Below are 19,551 nucleotides of genomic sequence, written 5' to 3' on the forward strand. Positions count from 1 at the left end.
ATAGAATTTTATAAACAATTCATTTAATTCTTTAAATTTGTACATTGATCAGCTTGTATACTCTGTAAGGGAAACACTTGCAATTTTTGTAGAAAAAGTCATGGCACGTGTTAATTATTAACCTAATTTTGAGTTGCAGAAGTTTACGTTGACAAGCATTTAAAATACTCTGGTAGAAGGAGTCTGAAATTTTTCTGGATTTGAGATTTGGTTTTTAGGTGATAATTTCTACTAAGTTGTGGCAGCTTCAAAAAGAAGCCAAAAACTCTAGTCTTCTTTGGAAATGTTACACTAGAACAGTGATATAATGTAAAAGTCAGAATTTGTGCCTTTATAGTGACAACAAACAGTTATATCTAGCTTTCATTCTTGATAAGCTTCATTTAATAATTGAACTGTGTAACTAGGAATCCATATTTTTTCAAAAAATTCCCTTCAAATCTGTAAAGATTATATCAATTAGGTAGTTTTATTGATCATTCAAAGAAATATTTTAAGCTATAAGCAAAGAAAGAAAATTCATTTTCTGAATGGTTACATCATCAAATTATCTATTGACTTGGATTTTCATGACGATTGAGAAAATGAAGGTTTATTGCAGGACTACTATTAATTCAGTCTGATTAGCATTGAATCTTACAATCAACTTCATATTTTAGAATGAATAACATGCAATTTAGTTGCTTGGAAAACAGCATTTCATTTTTGCATCTTTATCAACATCAATCCAAGCTAGAAAGTTACTTATTAAACATCACAATTGGGTTTACATCCAGCTCCTAAAATGAAAAATTTCCATCTTTGTTTTTAGGATAACTTGACTTTCAGGAAGGAGAACAATTTTCATTTGGTTATTGTATACTTAGTTAATGAAAACTCAGCTTCTCTGTTTCGAAATAGTTTTAAAGGTACACACTGCTCAAAACTTCTCTAACATTTATGTGTGAGTGGAAAGGTCCACATGAACTTTCTTTAGGAAGTTAATGTTTACACATTTCCACTAGGAGATAACAGATTTAGTATTTCTATATATCTCTAGGCAAAACCCAGAGAACCTGGATTTCCATACATGGCAATCATCTTTAACTGGCAGCGTTTGCGACAGAATAAACTCCATTAACTTGTTCTATGAGTGCTCTGTGCAGTCAGCAAGATCAATGCAGCATAGAGCGATGAAATGACTAACAGCCTTCCTCGGAGTCCTGCCGAGTGCTTTCTCTCGCACAGAATATATAATTACTGTTCCTATAAACAGGTAGAATTTGATATGCTATTGCTCTTGCAATCCCTGCAAATACAAGGAGGTTCTTAATGAGTAGAATAAAAATAAAGTCTTTTCTCTCCGTGCATACAGAGTAATTTATTATATATTATTACAGAATTATTAAACAGCAATCTAAAATCGTGGAGTAAAATCTAATTCTTTTTCTCCATTGGCTCCAATATGATGACCAAACAACTTGGCACAATTTAAGAGCATTGGATAGAAAAGATTTTATGAACAGATGCCTCCCCGAGGCCCATTAGTAACTTGTCAGGAGCAGAATGCAAGGCGAGCCAAAAGCAGAGTAAATGGGAACTAATGAAGCCAGCAGACCCGAGGATACTTTACTGAATGTAAGTAAACGGGCAACAAATATCACACCATTAAAAAATAATCCGAACGGCACGATTTGAAACAGGTATCTTGTTCTGCAGGTGGCACAGCTGCTAGTACTCATCTGAAGAGAGGGACTCTCTTTTAGAACGACTTCTGCAACAAGGAACATTAGCCACTTCAAAAATATAAATGGGTTTTTTTTTCTTCTCCTCTGTCTTCATTTTCTGCTGCCTGCATTTTCCCCTCCACGGTCGCCCTCTCCCTGCCCATTTGAGAAGAAAGGTAGCTTAAGAGCTAACTAGCTGCGTGGGCCTGCCAATATAAACCTTGAGTACATTACATTTCATTCGAACCAAATACAAGAGAGCTGGAAGCTAAGCAATCACAAAGGAAATGACTGAAAGGAGGAGTTAGGACAGATGTAAAATGAAGAGGATCATGGAAAAAAAAAACATTAAAATCAAATCCAAGGCTTTTTTACTAGGAAGAATGAAATTATGAGTGGCAGATTGAATATAACTAAGTTGGAAGGTCATAACAATGATTCATATGTTCAGGCTTTGGTTGGCGCAGGGTTTCTTTTGTATGACAACAATACCTCTCCTTCCTCTTATATTTAAAGGTCCCTCTGCATTTCTATAAGAAGTGTCTAGACTGAGTGTTATAACTTGGTTAGAAAAATTCACTGCAGAGAGAAATTTTAGATTCAAGATATTATTCTTGTGGTGAAATTTGAAGGAAATTAGCTTTCCAGTATTCCATGTGTTAGCTAAGAGGAACGTATAGCTTGAATAAGTGTTCCTAGTTACAGAGAATTGCTAATAGCTCTACAAGTTTTGTTGTTACATTGAAACCAAAAATACAAATAATGGAATATTCTTCTCTGACTTTGTATTTTCATGTTTATGACATCCACATTAACCAGGGGGTGGCAGACAAGTTGCTTTGCCTTCAAAGTATCAGTGAATCACAGAATGGTAAAGAATTTAAAAGTCTTGGTTTTTGGTTAATAATTTCTCCAGGCATTAAAACAAGCATAAGTGTTTACTTTCCAGCCTTTGCATAGAGGGGGTGTACACTCTCTGCAGGAGGAGGAAAAGTGAGTGTACAATGAATGGAGGCCATCCTTTCCCTTTTGCTGAATTCAAATGCCAGAGAGTATTATATCTGATTGTCATTTGACTTCAAAAGAATGCTGAATCTCTTTACATAACACCTTCCAACATCATGCATTTCAACTTTTAAAATTGCTCTTAGAAAGACTGTTTCTGAAAAGTAATGAAAATTATGATCCTTTAGATTCTGAGAACAGTCAGCATGATATGAGTAATGGTCAGCTCTACAAGTGGGCTGAAAATAAATGTTAGATATTTATAGTAATTATCATATACTAGATACAGGGGAATCTTGCCATGGGTAAAATGTAGACTTTCATTTAAGCATTTTGTTAGCAAGAGAACAAATATTGAAATGCAGTTAGGGTGTGATCTCTGCACATTGTATAATGGAAGGAAAACTACCATTGTCTTGTTTAAGCATTAAAATATCCTGTCCATTGTGTGTCTGTCCATTCTTCAAAAAGTCAGGGTATGAAAATAGTAACCTATCCACAAATAGAACACAAAATGGGTAGAACAAAAGGAATTTCACACAAACACCATCCAACACACAGAGAATTTTCAGGAATGAACAGGAAGAAAGATAGACAGCATTGGGCAGCACAAGAAATAAGAGGCTTCAGAAGAATAAACAATTATGTGAGAATAGTTAAAATTATAACAATAAAATCAGTTGGGGGTTAGGCAACACAAGGTCCTTTTTTCAAGCTAATATTTTGATTATTCAATGAAAAGTAACATCTAACTGCTTAAACTTTTAATTCATGCTCTGTCATGTTCAAATATGACCTCTGGCCCAAGCATTCTGATGACAAAGCTATGCCAGTTAGGAGACAACACAAAAACCATGTGGTCGTCAGTGTTTTGCTTAGTGTAAAGCAGAAACAATATTCAAGTCAAAAGGGAGAGAGGGAGGGAGAGAGAGAAAGAGGAGAGGAGAGGAGAGGGGAGAGAGAGAGAGAGAGAGAGAGAGAGAGAGAGAGAGAGAGACAGAGAGAGACAGAGAGAGAGACAGAGACACAGAGAGAGAGAGACAGAGAGAGATGAGCTTTTCTTGCTAAATCTGTTAGAGGTGTCACTACTAACATCAACAAGAAAAAAATGGAATTAGTTTATGCAAAATCATTAAGAATAGTGTCAATCTGGATAACCTAAAGGTAGACCATAATCATAGCTTTAGTATAAGAATCTGACTAGTTAACTGTTGAGGCTACGAGAATGCAGGAAAAGAACAGACTGGTGAGAATAATAAATGACTATCAATGCTCTCTCTTAATCGATGAGCTGAAAAAGGTCTGTAAAATGCTCTGACAAATACAAGTCCAAAACACAGGCACATAAAACAGACCTAATTTGAAAAATGCTAAGTAAGAGATGAGATTAATATAAAATACTTAAGAGGAGAGTACAAAGGAATAATAAGAGAAAAATTGAAAACCTATTTGATGTGTCAAGGAGACCACGAGGCTGAATCGGTGTATTTTTTTTCTTTGAGAATAGCAGCATATGTTACCAGGCTGATGACTAAATGAGTGGCAAGAAATGGAACTTCAAGTACAATAGAAGTAGAGCTCAGTCGATCTTATTTTTCTCAAGTATCTGTGCACAAAGCCCAGAGCTGGGTATACGGCAGATTTTTAATAATTGTGTGCTGACAGAGAGATAGAAACGGGCTGACCCATCACTATCTGGACAAGGTAGGTAGCTGAGAAGAGAAGAAATAACTCTCAGCGATAGTTGTGGAGTAAAGTAATATATAGAATTTTTATTTTCTTGTATTTTAATATAGAAATTGAAAAGAAATTTCCAGTACTAGAAGTAAATATTGTAATATAGGAGATGTTAATGGAAAAGTAATTTTGGAATACAGTTTAAGTGATGAGACATGACAAGATAAAAAATGATAGACTGGCAGGTCAATCTCTTGAGTCTGGATGGGAATAATTATTGTTGAATGTGATATACATGCAAACATGGATTCACATTTCCAAGATATAGCAGAATATAATATGTATTTTATATAACTTCATAGACTTCTACGTAACTTCTCAAGGGTAAAAGTTTAAGCCAGCTAAGTAATATTAGAAATGTTAGATATTTTTTAAAAATGAGTATCGGCAAGAAAAACAATTGATATGCAGCCCTGAAGTACAATCAGAGGTTAGAAACATCAATTTATAATATCATTCCCAAAGCTGAGCGATTTTAAGCACCTCATATGAGAGGAGATTGATTGTACATTATTCTACGATTAGGTATTTGGGGTAAGGTAAAAGAGCAATGAAATCAAGTGTGCAAAGTAATTGAGCAATTCAGAAAAATCATCTTCTTTCATGCTCAAATGGGGAATATATCTAGGAAAAAGAAGGTCTTTGGCCTTGGAAGAAGAGAAAATGCAACAAATTAGATTCCTCTAAGAGATTAAAGAAGAAGCTTTAGTAAACCAAAATGGTGAAATGGAAAGATTAAGTGATTTGGTCAGGAAGTTATTCTAACATTTTATCGTAGTAACTAGTGGCTACAACGTACCTAATTTAAAACGGCTAGAGTTGAGTGGAAAAGGCTGCTGCTTTATAAAAACGTTGTATTTTCTTCAAGCCTAACAAGTGCTTTAGTAATGTCAGGGATTGATACCAGGTACTATAAGGACAAGTGCTCCACTATGTTCATAGAGGTTTTATTTATAATAGTCAAAAACTGGAAAAAAACCCCAGATATTCCTCAACCAAACAATGTATACAGAAAATGTGATCCAGTAATACAATGGAAAATTATTCAGGTACTTTAAAAAGGAAAACATTAAATTTTGCAGGCAAATGGATGGAATTAGAAAAATAGATCCTGAATGTGGTAGTACATAAAAGGATATGAGTGATACATACTCCCTCATAAGTTCATATTAGTTATAAAGTATAGGATAGTCATGATACACGCCACAGAAAAAAAAGGTTAAACAAGAAGGAAGGCCCAAGCAAGGATGCTAGAATCTCACAAGGGTGAATAAAATAGTCATCTGAGGCAGAGGGAGGGAGGAAATTCGGTAGGAGAGGGGATGAGGAAGGTAGTGGGGGTGTGTATCAGGATTAGATGTTTGAGGGATAAGGAGGGTAATGGGAGTGTACGTCGGGATTAGGTGTTTGTAGTGACAGGGAGGAGGGCTAGAAGGCTAGGAGAATGGACAGAAATCTGCACCTGCTTAAAGTGGTGATATGGGGTGACTCTTTAGGCGGTCCCAGAGAACTCGGATGGGGGAGGCTTCCAGGAGTCAATGCAGGCGACCTTAGCTGAGGTGCCTAAACTTAGAGACATGAAAAAAAAATATCTTTTAACCAGGCACTGTTCCCACTAGAGGGATAGGGACACTAACCCACTCACAAAATTTTCAGAGATGCAGATAGTCACTGTCAAACATCGAACAAAGGTCTGGAACTCTTACTGTAGAGTTTGGGGAAGAGGATTGAAGGTCCTGAAGAGGGTACCAACTCCACAGGAAGACCAACAGTGACAACTAACTTGGATCTGTAGGAGCTCTCAGAGACTGAGCCACCAACCCAAAGGGTATGTAGCCTGGGCGCATATGTAGAAGACCTGCAGTCTCCACGTGGGTCTCCACAATGGGAGCGAGGGCTGTCGATAAAGCTTTAAGCTGATTGTGGAATCTGTTCCCTTAAGTGGCAGAAACTCTATTCTCCCTCCAACTCTTTGTAACCACGTTCTCTCTTTCCTTCTTCTCCACAAGTCTCCTTCAGACATCATGATGGACTTAGTGAGTGTTTCATTTCTAGTTTGCTGGATTGGTTTTATGCAATCCACCGAGTTTAAACTGGGTCATCTGTTTTGACCATGGCTTTGGAACTGTCCAGACAAGATCTCCAGGAAATACTTGACAATGAGTAATGGTGAATGCAGAGATTCTTGGCCGATCACTGTGTTGAGAACATGTGATGTTTTGAGTAGTAGCAGCCCTTCTTCACAAAGATTTTCATATTATACACTCTCTACAGCTTAGGAAAATTACCAAGAAAAGGGTGTGGAAGAAAAGTCGTGGAACAGAAAATAGGGAGAAAGTGTGAAATATAAGTCATTTTCTATAATCAGTTCTTTTAGCTTCTCCACCTAGAAAGGGCATATCTATATAGTGGAAGTATAGCTTGGAATACAAGATGACAACACATCGGGGCAAGGCATTCATTTGTACAACACATCCATTGGTAGTGCAACATTATGCAGTAGTCAGAGACGGCAATGTAATTGAGGTTTTTTTTTTAAGATTTATTTATTTTATTTACAGTAGATGGGAATTGAACTCAGGACCTCTGGAAGGGCAGTCAGTGCTCTAAACCGCTGAGCCATCACTCCAGCCCCCATATATTTTTTTAAATTTTTATTAATTTTTATTTATATGAGTACACTGTAGCTATACTTCAGACACACCAGAAGAGGGCATCAGATCTCATTACAGATGACTATGAGCCACCATGTGGTTGCTGGGAATTGAACTCAGGACCTCTGGAAGAGCAGTCCATGCTCTTAACCACTGAGGCATCTCTCCAGCTCGAGTAGTTGAGTTTTAAAGCATGCTTAGTATTTACATCAGAATAGAACCCAAGAGAAAAGATATATAAATTTAATCTGGAATTATCAGGACAAAGCTTTACTTCAGCTTATGAATAGTAGACATTACATAAAATCCAAATGAAACAAAACAGCCAAACTTCATTTCACATGATCAAAAATTTTTAGATCAAAAATTCATTTATCAATCTTTTTTTATCAGGTGATATATAATCATAGGTGACTAAGAAAATACATACATAAGTCAGTTACAAATTATTGAATTCATTGTTGATCATATTTTATGAATGGTAACCTTCTCCAGATAAGTGAATTAATAAACAGTCTCATTATATTTGTCCATAATTTGTAATAATTGCACATTAAACATCCACAATTAGCAGTTGTTAATACATAATGTAAGATCAAGCCTCTTCTTTTCCTTTGAGGCATAAATCTTGTTTATAATTAAAGAAAAGATTCTTATGATAAACACATCTGTATTTCAGGAATGGGAACAGAAACTAGGCCACATTATCTTATTTTCATGTAAGTCTCAGGGAGTGATCACTATTCTGCCATTGTTTTCACACACACACACACACACACACACACACACATACACACACACACACACATAAAGAGAGAGAGAGAGAGAGAGAGAGAGAGAGAGAGAGAGAGATCAAAAGTCTCCTTTCCCATCCTCAGACATTCAGAGACCATTTAAAGGAAGCAAAAACGGTGTCTGAAGTTTTCACTCCCTGCTGGATCAGCCTAAGGGAATAAAGATAATTACAATGATGAGCTGTGTCATTATTATTTTAATTTATTGAGTGCTAATGGTACACTCAGCACAGCAGTAAATAAAGAAAGAAATTGTCTCTACCCCAGCCTGAGGACAGAGACAGGACACAATGACAAAGAGCTATGTGATAGAAACTTCAACTCTCCCTGACATTAGAAAAAGTTTAAAGGGACTAAATGTATTATAATGCCCTGACTAACCCGAGCCCAGGAACTCAGTACAGGAAGTTAACTGTGAAGGAGCTACAGCCCTGTGATTAGTGGAATGTTACGGAACACTCTGTGGAGCAGGACATAATACAGTAAGTTGCATATCCAAACATCCAGTACCTGAGGGTAGTCCGAACTTCAAAGATCCAGGCAACCAGCAAATTTTATTTCACAGCACACTTACTAGGCTTTGATTAGAAATGCATGGTTATAATCTTGAAAAAAAATGAATCCTTCATATTGAATGGACAATCAACATGAGACTGATTCAAAATTCAGGAAGTCAACTGATACCCTAGTAAGATAGATAGATGGTAAGAGAGGGAGCAGAAGAACAGATCCGATGTACTTTTGAGTGCCATAAAGATGTGTGACGATGCAGTTCTGCCTAATGATTAGAACAGAAAAGCATATGACACACAAAAAGAATAGAAAATGGATATGAATATAATGAAAAGAGAGAGGCAGAGAGGTGAGAGCACCACTACCAGGGTGGAGACTGAGGGATGGTTTAGCGATTATTGATGTTTTCTGCAAAATCATGAGTTCCAGGATTTGGTTATTTAGCAAACTGGTAACAAACCAAGATTCTTCCAAAGCACAGTAATACTAGCGCTGATGCGTCGGTCTGTTTCTTCTGGCCTAGCAGAATATATAAATAGTCTCATGCAAGTGAGCACACACACACACACACACACACACGCGCACACACACACAAACGTGTGTGTGTGTGTATGTTCATACTACAAATATAGACCCATAAATATATGTATATATATATATATATATATATATATATGGAAGACAAGAACTACCAGAATTCCAAACTGTTTAATCGAACTGTTTGCCTGGAATTAATAAATTTAAAAAGCTATAATGATAACCTGCACTCAGACTCCATAGTAATTACAATCATAATTTGTCTTTCTTGAATCCTTCCAGGTATATGAAGTTAATCAATTTCAAGTTACAGCCTCAAAACCATGGTTACCATAGCACACTTCCAGACAAACCAGTAGTATCAATGGCTCAGAAGTAAGTTTATTTTCTTTCTAGATCATGTCTTAAGTATTTGTTCTTTAAAATGTATTGCCAAGTCCATGCATAAATATTCTTTCCATGGTTGTCATTTCATAATGTTAATATGCAATTTACACTCAAGTGTCTCCCACTATGTTAAAGTCATGTGATAGAGTTTCAGTAAAACCAATGTTATATAGAATTGTCTGAAATAATATAGTAATCAGATGGAGCTAAATAAGAACTTATAGAAGCTCTTACATTAAAACTGAGAAGCTGGGATTTAGTTCAACTGTTTAAGAAGTGTGTAAGTTTCAGAGCAGGTTTACAGATAGGAGATTATAGATCATAATGCTGTGTTGAAAATTAACTAATTAGATAGGGTCAATGAAAAATAACGTTTTTGCTCCTTTTGAGTAAATATCTTGGCTGAAGGCATTCAGTCGAGTTAAGCCCTGCCTAGTCCCTCATAATCTTAGTGCTAAGGAAATCTTTATTGATGGCTATATTTCAGAGATGGCTCCAGAACAGGAGAAAAACATTTTAAGGTTGTAAAATTGTCAGGAAGTATTTAAAGGGATTTGTGTCTTAGAGAGAAAGAATACATAACTAAGAACAAAAGAGTCAGAAACATTGAGTCAGAAGAACTGTGCAAGGTTTATTTAGACTGAGAATACTTTCTATAGGAACAGCTTTAACTATAGTCTATTTATGCCAAAATGATTAACATTTTAGAGTAATTTATAGTTGGCCCATCATTTATGAATAATTAAAAACAGCTTAAAATATTGGAATATTTCCATTTTTGATATTACAGAGGTTTAATGTCTATAAAATAATTTTATTAATATTTGAGAATTTTATATGCTGTATTTATTCATGTCCAAACAGGATATCACAACATATTTGCATGTTTCATTATAGAACTGGTAGGGCACATCAAACATTATTAAAATAATATTTTTCGTTTTGTTCTGTTTGTTTTTGTTTGTTTTGCTTTGGTTTTTTGTTTGTTTGTATGCCTTTTCTTAGTATAGAAGAATTAAGTTTGTGTGGTTGCAGGAAATGGACAGGGGTCATTCAGTTTTTTGGATAATTAGATCAAAATTTTATGTGAATGGAAAGTAAAATTCTAAAATTAGCCCCCTTAAATATTATGTCAAGGAAAGAGGTTAGTGGAGAATTTTTGGGCTAAATTGTTTACACAGTCACTGGAATGAGGAGGAGATGAGATCCCACAGATGCAGTCAAGAACTGAAAGAAGAGAAGAGAGCTGGGGCTTTGACAGGGAGTGATCTTCACATACTTGCCACCATAGTATTGTGGGTCAATATTTCAGCCCTTGTTGGTGCTCAATTACTCTTTTTATCACTGTTGGAAGGTAGGTTTCTTATCGTAGCTATCTGAAATAGATCTTCAGGTATAAATAAGATAGCACATTTAACAGCACTAGGCTTCAACATAGATCTCTTTATGTGGGCCATTGGACACCCCAGTGTTCTAGGACACCCATTAAACTTTATGTCACAGACGATGGGAACCACGACAGAAACATATCCCAAGAAGAAAAAAAGTGCAAGCCAAATTTCAAATAGAGAACTCTAGAGCCAGCGGGACATTGATCCATGACATTTTGATTTTCTCTTAGCTTATTCTTTATAATTGGTCATCAAAAATCATCATTTCACATCGGCTCTGCAATAGCTGAGTTTTTAACATTACCATGGTCTTCAAGTTTTAGAAAACTTTTAGTGCACTTCATAAGCAACATGTTATATTATTAAATATTTATAATTCCTAAGCTGAAACTTGGCAATAGACAACAACTGTAATTTCAGTTTCATGGTCTCTGTTTGATAAGCTCTGAACCACAAATCTCTCCAAATCCTAGCAAAGGGAACTTCAGGTGTATGTGGTACCCAGCATGAGGGTGATGACTTGAATGTTAGTGTTTATTGGTATGCACAGGGCTGCTCATTGGTTAGGGAGATATGGTCATGGAAAAAAAATCAAGCTTCCATTATTTCTACAGCTATGGTCTTAGAATAGTTCTTACTCCTAAAATCAATATTTACTCTAATCTTCTAAATCATCATTTCAAATGGCATTTTAGAAATTACTAAATTTTCTTTATTGTAGAAAACATCATCAGATCAAGCACATTGTACTAAATAGTCTTCCTCCTTCTCTCAGAATTCACAATGCTTCAAAAATGAACAACGCTATGTTGAGGCTAGGCACTAAACATGAAGTCAGATTTTTTTTTTTTAAATCTAGTTGTAACTCACAAATGATGATATGCATAATTTAAATGCCAAGGATTTTTGGAAAGAACATTTAAAACTATATATTATACTGGGTGCATCTTACACATGATGAAATTCAGTAGCTTCTGTGGCTAGTAATGAGGGCGATTACAGTGCTAAAATCATTTATATGATAATGACCTGGAATCTGAAAAGAGAAATATGATTACTAACAACGATGAATTCTGAACTTAAAGATATAACAAATGAGTTTTAAAATGAAAATGTTTTGATTTCTTGAATTTGAGGGACCTACACTTGAAGTCATGGCTGTATGATTCTCAAAAACAGTAAAGCAAAGTTATTTAAGTTTTCTGATCATCAATTATTTTAAATAATGGTGGGATATATATATATATATATTTATAGACTTACTGGAAAATATAAATATATTATACAAAAACTACCATTCTGATAGCTATACTATTTTCCAAAATAATCAAAATCTCTGTCTCTGTCTCTGTCTCTGTCTCTGTCTCTGTCTCTCTCTCTCTCTCTCTCTCTCTCTCTCTCTCTCTCTCACACACACACACACACACACACACACTCTCATCTCTTGCTCTCTCGCTCTGTGTGTGTGTGTGTGTCCATGCATGCATATGTATATTCTAGAGGTTAACAGCACATGACTCCCTTTTATCTCCATCCTATTATTGTGAGACAAGGCTTCTCACTGAACCTGTTCAGTGATCAGAAAGACTGGCTGACCAGCAAGCTAGAGGGATCCATCTATCTCCACATAGCCAAAGTGCTGTGCATGGATTTACATGTGGGTTTCTAATGAGTGCTGCTGTGCACAATTTTGTACATTGATACTTGTGACCCAAACTAGAGAACTCAGTCTTGAAATCTCTTGAGCCATATATCAGTGGTGGTACTTCTGTATTTCTATTTTTAATTTAAATACTTAGATTTTAGGGAAGTTTTAGGTTCATGCAAAAAAAAATTAAAGGGAAGTTTTAGGTTCACGTAAAAAATGAAAGGAAGTTAATGAAATTCCAAGTGTTTTCCAAGTCCTCCACACATGGACATTTGTAGCTCAACTAATATACAAAGAGAGGGACATTGTTTGTAAATGATGTTATTCGTGATTAGAACTCTTAAAGGCACATCTTCAGTTTGTGAGGAGGAGGATTGCAGATGTCCTGCACTCGTGCTCCTTATTAAATCATGAAGGATGCTTCGCACAGATAGGCTTTCCTGTAATCCTTACTTGGTTTCAAAGCAACTGCACTATAGATTATATTTCCTTTAATTGCAGTGTAACCACTGTACACACAGGATTTTCTGGAAATTGAGTTCTTTTTTTCTTTTACTTTTTTTAAGAAGCAAGATTATTTAAACTGAACTTAGTTTAATTGATTTCTTCAATGAAGACCCTAAGAATAGCATCTGATTTGTTCGAATTAGTGTAACACCAGATAAGGAGCCGGAGGATGGAGTAATGCCACAATCAAGGCCTCTCCTGTCACAGCATCCCCACTGAAGAATTCTTTTAAACCAACTCTATTTCTGGTATCCGAGGCTGCCGGAATTCAAACTGACAGTTAAACATTTCATCAAAAATACTGTGGTGTGTATATTATATTTTTTGAGCTCCACGACATTAAATAGAATAACAAATATTCATGGAATGAAAAGTAAAATATGTGTTCTCATCAATTATGAAAGGAACATTGAGCTATTTAAATTGGTCTGATCTTTAAGAAATTTCAGCCCAGCAGTACAAATGTTATTAAAAATAGCAAGATCATAACAAGTAGTCATTAGAATTTGCATATGTGAATGAGAATATTCTTAATTACAAATTACATTCTCTAAATAATTTAGGAGCTGTAAATCAGCACAACAAAGAATAATACATCTAAAGAGTAAAATGTTTCAGGGGATTTTTCAAATGCAAATGACGGGAGCACCAAAACTAAATAAAGGGTTTGCTCTTTTTTTCAAATCAAATATCTTATTTGAATAAAATATTATGACAGAAATTGTAAAGGGGTTCTAAATTCAATGCTGTTTTCTAGAAGACCCAAATGCCTATATCATGTTGAAACAGAAGTGAGTGAAACTGATCTCATGGTTGCTAATAAGTTCAATATAACCTTCTCTTTTTGGCGTCCATGAAATATCAATTTACATGGTAGGGCAGTTATTACTAAATAGTTCCTTCAGAAGATATAGAAGATTTTGGACGGATAAATCATGCATCATTTATCTTTCCAGAATGCTAAGAATAAATAAAGCTTTTTTATGCTGCCTAATGATAATTAATAATAATAAAAATAGTAATAATGATAATACCTTAGGTACCATATATTTAATAAAAAATAACATTGTTATGGGACTTAGCAAGAGTAAATCGGGCAGACAGGTTAATGGCCTTTGGGTTGAATGTTCTTTCTCTTATTTTTACTCCATACACCAGATCAGGTACCCAAAATATTACTGACCTAGAGATACAAACAAGAGGAGATAAAATTCTACTAGAAAAGTTAACTGCTAGTAGACAAAATATCAGGATTGACACAATACAGAAAGAAAACAATCATAGTTGATCTTTCAAATTAAAGATCAGAGAAACTTTGCAATACTTCCCAGCAAAAAGAACTATAACTGCACTGTCACTGGCATAAGCCTGTAAAGAGATTAGTGAATTTACCGACATATATGTTGGTGAAGAATACAAAACAGAATTTTAGAATCTTTACTCCAGCCTGAAGACAAATCCTTCACTCTAGTGTCAGTGGACTCCAGAAGTACGTAGTCAAAAGGGCTCTCCCCCATTAAACCATGCTCAGTAGACTCTTCCCAGGTAGCATGAATTCCTGTTCCATCCAGAGAACAACACAAAACAACAGTTTGTACTGTTAGAGGTGAGATCAAAAAAGAAGCTTCTAGGACAACTAGTTCTAACAATGTTGCTTCCCTTCTCACCCACAGAAATACACAATAACGCATGACCTAAGTGATCCAGAGTATTCACAAGAAATTAAAAAACATCTGTATGAACTCAAAATATGTGATTACTGAAACCAATTTCTCAAAGAACTAAAATAGTCACATCTCCAGATTGGAAAGGGTAATGTTCCTCCCAAATCATGTAAAAGGATATCTTTTGGGGCAACTATCATGTCTTGGTGTTTTTAGGGTTGTGGAAGCTATGAAGCAATAAAGTATATTAAAAATATCCATCAAAGAGGGGACAAAAGTATTAAAAATATCCCTGATGGACAATATGATCTTAGACACAGAAAACCAAAGATATTACTAAACATTAAACAAATAAATTTGATAATATAAAAGAATGTACTATATTGAAAATAATCTGTATTTATTATAAGTTACAATGAAGACTTGAAAATTTAATTAAGAAACAATATTTACAGTAACAGTATTAACATACTGCATAGGATAAATTTAGCATTTGACGCAATACAAATGTTATAAAGAACTCAAGATACTAACCTCCAAAAAATCAAATAACCCAATTAAAAAATGGGATACAGAAGTAAACAGAGAAGTCACACAGAAGAATCTTGAATAACCATGAAGCACTTAAAGAAATGTTCAAAGTACTCTGTCATTAGGGATATGGAAATCATAACAACCCTGTGAGATTCTACCTTATACCAATCAGAATGGCTAAGATCAAAAACTCAGGTGACAGCACATGCTGGCTAGGATGTAGAGAAAGACAAACACTGGTCCATTGCTGGTGATTACAAACTGGTACAACTACTCTGGAAGTCAAACTGTTGGTTCCTCAGAAAATCGGAAATAGTTCTACCTGAAGACCCAGCTATATCACTCTTAAGTATATACCCAAAAGATGCCCCACCATACCACAAAGACATGTGGTCCACAATGTTCATAGTGGCCTTATATCTAATGGCCAGAAGCTGGAAACAACCCAGATGTCCCTGAACCAAATAATGGATACAGAAAATGTGGTTCATTTATACAATGGAATACTACACAGCTATTAAAAGTGAGGACATTGTAAAATTTGCAGGCAAATGGACGGGACTAGAAAATATCATCCTGAGCGAGGTAACTCAGACCCACAAGTTCATGAGTGGTATGTACTTACTGATAAGTGTATATTATCCGAAAAGTACTAGGATACAACCGACAGACAGTAAGAGGTGTAACAAGACCCAAGTGAGGATGTTTCAGTTTCACTGAGAAGGGAGAACTAAATAAGCACAAGGCAGAAAAAGGGAGGGCCCTGGATGAGAGAAGAGAGAGGGAGAGGAAAGGGGGGACAGTATTAGGGCGGGGGAGGGGGGTCAGAAGAGAAGCGCATAGGGCCAGGAGAATGAATGGAAATAAGCAGCCTCAGGGCATGGGACATAGAGGGACCCTGGAGAAAGTACCAGAGACCCAGGAGGTGAGAGACTCCCCGGACACAAGGGCCATGGCCTTAGCCAAAATGTCCAATAATATGGAAAGGGCACCTGTAGAGTCCATGACGAGTAGATAGACAAGGAGGGCCTCAAGTGGAAAGATGGGGTTACCAACCTGCTCACCAAATCTCAGACACAGAAATCATTCCTCTCTAAAAGAACTACAGGGCCATAGATAGAGACTGAAGGAAAGGAGGATCCATCTCATACAGGCTAGGAGATCAAGGTCTGACACTATTACTGATGTTATAATGTCAGGAGCCTACAGACAGGAGCTTAGAATGACTGTCCTCTGTGAGGCCCTACCAGCAGCTGACTGAGACAGATGCAGATACTTACACCCAACCATGAAGTCAGGGACCCCGCCCGTATGGTTGAATGTTGGGAAGGATTGTTCCTATAGGAAGACCAGCTATCTCAACCCAGAACCCAGGGAGCTCCCAGAGAAATTTTGCAAGTTCATGTACATACAGATGGCCTATCTGTCCTATAAAAATTTCAGCTAATGATTTTGGAGATTTCTAAAATCTCATTCTAACCTCAATAACAAAATGAAGAGACTCAGAACAACTAAAGCAAGATATGACGTAAGAATGGTTTTTGAAAGTGTACTTCTTCAATTTCAAAATCCCATGAATTTTATTAATCCAAAATTGTATAGCATTGATATAGAAATATGCATGTATACTAACTGAATAAAATTAAAATCTCCCCAAATTTTGTTATTTGTGTTTATTTGCTATATTGACAAGATGCTGTAAAAATTCAACTAAGGAAAATATAATCATTACTACCTTTTTATAATAAGTAAATATATTCAGATCAAATTATGAAAATGTACCTATGATTCATAGCATACATGTAAATTATGACATTTATCATAAAATTAATTTATAATAGAATTTATCAAAAAATTTTAACTCATAACAACTAAACTTCTAAAAGAGATTTTAATAGTTTAGCTTGATAATATAGTTAGACAATGTTTTTTGGTCGCAACATCAAAAATACAGAAAAAAATTTAATGTTTGATTTAATTAAAATTTAAAATTTTTGACTGTGAATATAGCTCATCAGAAAGCACTTGTCTAGTATTATAGAGATTCTATGTGCAGTCACTAATAAAACAAAAATATTTAAAAATTTGTCCAACAAAATATAATATCAAGTAGTAGGGAAAATATGTATAAATTCTGAGTCTGGCCTATATAGATAAATAGATCGATGGATGAGAGATGATAGATAGATAGATAGATAGATAGATAGATAGATAGATAGATGGAGAATTATACAGTGTAACAAAGAAAAGCAAATAATGAAATTTCATAGTAGGTAATAGTGTTAGTACTCTTTGCTCCAATGATAAATTGCTAACACAAAAATGAAGAAAATATCCTTAACACCATTGATAAGTAGAGACAATCAGAACTACAATGAAATATGACTACACAAATAGTAGACTGGTAAAAAAAAACAAGGAAAAGGTTAAAAATTGTGTCTATGAGAATGTCAAGAGATTAGCACTTCTACACAAAATGTTCAGAATACAAAATGACAGAGCCATTTGAAAAAATATAAATGTTTTTGGAATTCTTTGGTTTTTCTAAATAAACAATTGTCATACAAGGTAACAATTCGACTTACAGGTATATTCCCAAGACAGTTATAAACATGGATTCAAACAAAATGTGTCAATTTCTAACAACAGTGTTATTTAAAAGGTCAAAATATATAACAACTTTAATATAAACTTGATAGAGATAAACAATAGAAAATAAAGAAATACAATGGAATATGCCTAGTCAATAAAATGTTAGAATAGCTTTCAGTAAGAAAAAATTGATATATCCCACAAAATTGATGAATTTTTTAGTATTATGTTAATTAAAAGAAGATATATAGAATAATTGCCACACTAATTTTTTTATGTAGTAAGCAGTAGGTAAAGTTGCAAAGATATTCATTCAGGTAAATTAGCATTACTATGCATATTTCAAAGTATATTTGTTCAAAGTCATAGCTATAACTTACAAGAAACACTATGGATTAATGAAGTATAGTGGCTAAAATATTACCTCAGACACCTAATTTTGCAGCTCCAACCTCTTTCCACAGTGTAAATATCTAAGAACTAATAAGAGTGTGTTAGCTCATACTAGCAGAATTTGTCAATGTATTCTGTCCTGTCATTCAATCATTTCTAACAACCATATACTTTTCAATAGAGGGGGAGTAGACAACGGTAGGAGATGAAAATGATTAAACTCATTCAATTTTTTGATGTAATGAAGTACAGAATTATCATGAGAGATAGGAACAGAATCCTTCTACTGTAAGAACTGCTAAATATGAAGTCTAAGATTTGGAAGTACTGAAGATGGACCATACCCTTATGTACAAAATATACACCCTTATATACAATGCTATTGCTAGTGAAACTATTACGTGTTATTTTTCAACTGGATTCTTTTGTTTATAAATGACTCACAGGTTGTGTAAGGCTAAAGCAAGTCTTGGTTGCTTGAACCACATAGATAGTAACATTTCAGCCATGTGAACTGTATTGCACTGACAGTATTTTTCACTCTCACTTTGGTTTTAGTCCTCTATTTTCTGCTTGTTTGTTTGTTTGTTTTGCCTAAAAATGCCTCTGTTTGAATTCATATCCTTATCATTTTACTTCAGCAAGGCAAAATCTAACTTATATACTTAAAATATTTTCATTTCAAACTCATTTCACCTTATATTAATTCGAAGCAGTGAAAACATAATATTGTCATAGATATAACTTCAACAATGTATATCCATATTTATAAAAACTGGAGAGTGATTGGAGTCATTTAGATACATTTACACTTGGTTTTATGCCGTGTTTATTTCTATAAAATAATTATATTTATAAAGTTAATAGCCTAAATTTGCCTACATCAGGAACAAAAGGTGTCATGTTGCTCCAGTCTTTCTCAAAAAAGGAGCAAAAATATTCATAGGAGGAGATACAGAAACAAAATTTGGAGCAGAGACTGAAGGAATGGTGATTCAGAGCCTGCCCCACAGGAGGATCCAGGTTTATAACCCCATAAGAACAACAATAGCAACCAATCAGAGCTCCCAGGGACTAAACCACTATCCAAAGACATGGACAGATCCATGACTCCAGCTTCATATGTAGCAGAGGATAGCCTTGTTGGAGAAGGGAAGAGAAGCCCTTGATCCTGCCAAGGCTGGACCCAATGGTGTAGGGGAATGTCAGAGCAGGGAGGCAGGGAGGGGCAGGTAAATGGGTGGGAGAACACCCTCATAGAAGAAGGGGGAGGGGAGATGGGATAGGGAGGTTATGGACTGGAAACTGAGAAAGGGGATAACATTTTAAATATAAATTTAAAAATCCAAGAAGAAGAAGAAGGAGGAGGATGAGAAGGAGGAAGAGGAGGAGGAGGAGGAGGAGGAGGAGGAGGAGGAGGAGGAGGAGGAGGAGGAGGAAGAGGAGGAGGAGGAGGAGAAGAAGCAGCAGTCAGTATGAGTCTGAGTTA

Source organism: Rattus norvegicus, chromosome 15 (genome assembly GCF_036323735.1).
Source record: "Rattus norvegicus strain BN/NHsdMcwi chromosome 15, GRCr8, whole genome shotgun sequence".
Taxonomy (NCBI): domain Eukaryota; kingdom Metazoa; phylum Chordata; class Mammalia; order Rodentia; family Muridae; genus Rattus; species Rattus norvegicus.